The sequence below is a fragment of the Octodon degus genome, unplaced genomic scaffold, assembly GCF_000260255.1.
Source record: "Octodon degus isolate 3935 unplaced genomic scaffold, OctDeg1.0 scaffold00142, whole genome shotgun sequence".
NCBI classification, from domain to species: domain Eukaryota; kingdom Metazoa; phylum Chordata; class Mammalia; order Rodentia; family Octodontidae; genus Octodon; species Octodon degus.
This window is the reverse complement of record NW_004524718.1, coordinates 231,722-237,597: the sequence shown is the minus strand read 5'-3', so window position 1 is coordinate 237,597 and position 5,876 is coordinate 231,722.

Here is a 5,876-nt window from a genome sequence, read left to right as displayed (position 1 = left end):
AAAGAAAGAAAGAAAGAAAGAAAGAAAGAAAGAAAGAAAGAAAGAAAGAAAGAAAGAAAGAGAAAAAGAAAAAGAAAAAGAAAAAGAAAAAGAAAGAAAAGAGAGAAGAAGAAATGCAACACACTGAACTAAAACCAGAAAAAAATTACAACTATATATGTCTGTAAACAACCTCTGAGGACAGGTACAATGTGCTGAACATGATTTAGATATTTTACTCCAGATTTGAAAAAAAGCTTCAGCACTGGATTTACAGAAGCCAATAAGTGCTTTTAGGGTTCAGTATTGCAGAAAATTGAAAAATGTTCCATCACTTAACTGCATGCTCATGAACCCAGTTGGCTGGTTTGTAAATAAGCACAGTGGCATGGTGTTATACCTGGGAAACTGGGTCAATGTGTGTGTTTGTGAAAGAACGTGTGTGTGTGTGTGTGTGTGTGTGTGTGTGTGTGTGATGACAGGAAGGAGAGAGTAATTTACTCAGAACTATGATTCAAAGTTAATAACTTGAATCAACCACCAGTAAATAAGAACGGAGGTTAATAGGTATTATGGTTTTCCCACCTTAAATGTAATTAATTCCCGAAGCAAATTATCTCAGACAAAGGTATAGGTCTACCTCAGCACTTGCATCTGAATTTCAAAAGAAGTAAAAATTAGTACAAGTATGATAAATACCTCTTTTCTACATCAAAAAATTAATGCATGTTTTTATGGACAGAGTATAAAATGAATAAAATTCTTCTGTTCTTTTCTTTAGGAGACTATCTGTGCTATATTCTGTTATTCTTTCTCAAGATCCCAACCTCCCTGTGTTGTCTTTAGACTCTGAAATGCATATATCAACAACTTTTACTTCCTTATTTTTGTAAACATTATTCAATGTCTTCCTATTAATTGGCTCTGAGTTACATATTAATTATAATCATTTCCTCAAACACTTTCTTTTGCTTGATATAAAAATTTAGTATAGCTGCCTTGGGGTTTAGAAGGTAGAGTTAGTCTGAAAAAAAATGACCAAATGTTCTTAAGAAATAACATCATCAAAGAAGATATTCTGAAGAAAAATAAGCCTTATCAAAAGATAGTCCAGATAATACATCACGAAGAAAATGTAAATGTAACTATAAATGAGATAGCAGGAAATATCTATTGGAATCCCCAGTGTACAGAACATTGACAAGACCAAATACTGGCAAGTGTGTATGGAAATGGGAACTCCCTCTTCACTGCTGGTAGGAATGTGATACTGTAGGCCCTTCGCAGTGCAGTTTGGCAGTTTCTTGTGAAACCCTTTGCCATAGGTGCAGCAGCTGTTCTCCCTAGTATTCACACTAATGAAATGAAACCAAAGATTTTGGTCCAAAAAAAAAAAAATCCTTCACATGTTTATTGGAATTTGATTCCTTGTCAAAACTTCAACTGAGAGCTCCCTGGGTAGAGGAATGACACACTCAGACAACAGAATATTATGCACCACTGAAAAGAAAGGAGCTGTTTTTCAAGATAAAGTCTAGAAAATTCTAAATCATGCGCTACTAAGAAAAAGTAGTCAATCTGAAAAGGAATGCATAATGTTTGATCCCAAGCCTATGACATTGTGGAAATAGATAAATAGAAAGACTAAAGAAATTAAGGCTTCTAGGAATTGGGAAGAAGAAAGGGTCGAATAATGGAAAACTGACTTTGCCCATAAAATGTGCAATAATAAGCATGAAGCCTAATGTAAATTTTAAACTTTAAATAATAATGTTTTAGACCTAAGTTTATGAATTATAACCAATGTCCCACTCAGGCTGGAAACTATGCAGAGATGATAATAGTGGCAGGAGTTACGTGGGAAATCTTCCTAATTCTCAGTTTTGCTGCAAGTCTAAAACTGCTCTGAAAACAGTAGTACCAAGTGTGCTTTTCTTTTCTTAATTTTTATTCATTTTAATGAGGAAACAAGATAAAATACAGTTTTTTGAAACAGTTTCAAAACAAGTTAGTAGTACGTTTACAATAATTAATACATTGCATATTATTGTCTTCATAGCAGTTATTCAGAGGACAAGATGAAGACATATCTTGTCATATTCTAAAGAATATTAGCACAAACTTTCATTCTCAGTGAACTAAGAGAAAGTAACTGTATATCTATCCTAACTCTTGTGTGTACACACACATATATATATATTTTTTTTCTTTCCCCCTTTTTTTCACAACAAAACTGTCATTTATTTACACTTTTGTGAAATTAATAGCACATGACACTTGGTTGCCTAGCAACTGATAGCAAACCTTAACCAAAAAGGATGTTCATCTCAGGAGTGAGGTAACTTGGTTGCTTTAGGCACTGGGTCAAGTCCCACCTACATATATTCGATTGATTTTCAACCATCTCTGAAAAATACAGAACAAAAAAGGTGATATGTTGGGAGCCAGGAAGCTAGGAAATATATTATTTCTTATCTCTTATAATACTTATTATGTTCTTGGAGCAGATTAACACAGCCTAATTTTCCTGAATTGTAAATATTTTCTCACAGCCAGCATAATATTATTAAAACATGTTTCATTATGATAGTTTCTTTATAAACATTTCTAGATTATTTCAACTAAAGTATTACACATTATTTCCACTAATTCAGGTCAGAAAATTTTAAGTTAACCTAGGCAAGATGTGTATATCATCCTTCCTCTGCCAACTCCACTTTTGAGAAGCTTATTGGCAAAGACATTCTATGTAGCAGGCGAGTTGCCACTAACCACAACTCAGTAACCTCTCTCCCACCTACCAAAGGGAGCAATGGCCTTAATACGGGCTGCTCTGGAATCGTGGACATTGTGCAACTCCAGGTGCAGTTGCAGATGAGTGTTCCCACAGCTCACAATTTCTAGACACATGCTTAGCTTTGGAAAGCTAACTAACATTTTTCAAATTTTAAAAATTATAAGGGCCAGAGAGATGGCTCAGTGGAATAAGTGCTTCCCTGGCAAGCACAAGGGCCTGAGTTCAATCCCTGGTTCCGAAAAAAAAAAAAAAATTATAGGGAGTAGGCTTATAGTAAATGCGAATTTGAATTTAAAAGAAGAGAAAAAAAGTAAGAATTATAATTCTCAGACCTTCAAGGTACATATATATATATATATATATATTTAATATATATTTACATATTTGTTGGAGGGTGGGGAAGGGAATTGTAACGCCTATACCATTCAGCCTGTGCTAAAACTCATTATGAATACTTCACAAAGTTCCTTTTTTAAAAAATAATTATATTGAGAAGCAAATAGCAATGAGACAGTTTCAAAACCAATTAGTAGGACCCTTTCAATAATTAATACATTGCATATTGTTGTCTTAGTGGTTATTCACTGTACAAGATGCAGACATGATATCCTGTCCACAAACTCTATTAGAACAAATCTTCATAAAGTTTTGTTTCACACTGTTGTTAGACCACTTTGCAAAGGCAGGAGGAAACCTACCCAAGTCTTTTTTTTTTTTTTTTTTTGGAACCGAGGATTGAACTCAGGCCCTTGCGCTTACCAGGGAAGCTCTTATTCTACTGAGCCATCTCCCCAGCCTACCTAAGTCTTGACTGTGGGGCTGATCATGGCATACACACTCAAAGAATATATGCATGATTTATCGCTTTTATAAATGTGGCCCTTGAGGGAGTAGGGAAAGCTTCCAAGCAGGACCTCAACAGTTAAAGGAGTAAAGGAAGACAACTGGCCTGGGAGCTCACTGCTGTTAGGAAACAGCCTGCTGTTACCTTGTGCAGACAGGAACCACTGTGATCTGAAATCTGCAGCTATTCATCTGCCCCGCTGTGGCCAGGGCCAGAGGCAGGGTGGAGCCTGAGAGCTGTTGGTGACCACGCAACAAAAGTAGAGATGACCTGCTATAAACATATATGTGCTTCCTCCAGTAAGTTTGTCTAAAAAAAATCAGTTCTCGTTTCTCTCCTGCTTTACTTTTACTATTTTTAATTCCATTTTCAAAAGTTACTACATGTTATCTGAATCTATGTTAACTGATTTCTGACCCACCTGCTACTGTATTCTAATCTTGATTTCAGATTCTATTTCTCACAGTTTCTAAAATATACCAGTAAGTTCAATTTCCCACATTTTATCACTCCTTCAAAAATCTTTCTGACTCAAATAAAAGTATATCTTTAGTACTCAAATTAGCAGGTGCAATGTATTCATCTATCTGTTCATCAGCAACGCACAATTCTTTAAATGCACAGCACTTCAGTATGATGGTCAGATGTTGTCCATATCATGGGTATCGCCTGCATTCTTCATGTGGAGCAACCATAGTGACTGCTGAGCTGCAGAGGCTCAAGGCCATGAAGATCTCAGCCATCACTGGAAGCTTAACATTCATGGAATTAAGTTTTTAAAATGTCCTCAAAAATGAATTAAATATAGATATAAAGTAAATCTCACATCAAAGTCTTTTTGAAATTTTGAAACTAGATTTTCCGTGAATAGGAAGTGAGAACTTATTTCTTTCTTTCTTTTTTATGATTTTTTTTTAGTGGAACTGGGGATTGAACTCAGGCCCTTGAGCTTGTCAAAGAAGTGCTTATTCCACTGAGCCATCTCCCCAGCCATATGTATTTTTTTTTGAGAAGTTATTTTACATGTTAATTTCCTCCTAGTTTTGTTCAGTAGGTTTTGCATAACATACTCTTAGGATTCACCTCAACGACACAAGACACCACTTTATTTTCAGTGAAATTAAACCAAAACTTGATTTCATATAAAATGATAAATGTACAAAATATGAGAATCTATAATTGTAATAAACTCTAATGTATTATAACATATAGAAGGTTGGCAACATAAATTTTGAACTGTACATGTTAAATGGGACACTATGTATAATATTTTTCACACATATTAACTTTAAATTTAGATAAACTGTAGCACCTCAGCTTGCAAATGCTTCTGTACATAAACATTTGGTTTGCAAAGAAGCATCTGGAAGATTTTGCTTCTTTTTGAGAACTTCCCATCTGGTTATGGACATGACTATGGTTGCTTCCCTCATTCTGACACTGGTCATGGTGTTGTCCAGTTGAGATAGGGGTCATGGACAGACCTGTGGACACTTTCTATGAGGAGTTTTATGCTCTATTTAGGAATAAGGTACTGTATGGTATTACTCAATCTGGCATGTTTCCTAAGAAAGTGAAAAGCAATCCTGGTGGTAAAATGCAAGTGCACAGTGATAGTGAGTGTCTTATCTTTCTTTCTTTCTTTCTTTCTTTCTTTCTTTCTTTCTTTCTTTCTTTCTTTCTTTTTTCTTTCTTTCTTTCTTTCTTTCTTTCTTTCTTTCTTTCTTTCTTTGTCTTATCTTCTTGCAGACAATAATAAAGGTAACAAGAAAGCGCACAACAAAAGTGGTAAGAAGAGTTTAAATGAAGTAAATTGAAAATGAACTGAAGAAGGAAATTGTAGAAAAGCATAAACATTGTTTCTGTGTGACTGATCTGGCCTTGGATGGCAAGATGGTGAATGTGACAATCTGAACTACTTTAAAGAATAAAGATGTCAACAAAGGAGCTTCTGTGGCCAAAAGAGTACTGAAGTTAGCCAAGCAGAGGAAGAACTGCTGGAAGAGGAGGGGAAACTTTTGCTGCTGTGGTTGAGTGAGAAACATCTGGCGGATTATAGTTAACTATGATCTGAGAAACAACATAGTGATCTTGCAAGGAAACCCCTATACAAGTGAAGCACATGATTAAAGCCAGTGTAGGGCAGTTTGATAAATTCCACAGAGAAGTGGCATCCATAGTACAATAAGACATGGTGAGGCAGGATTTGACGTAATTTTGATAAGCTTTTTTTTGGGTTTTTTTTTTTTTTTTTTT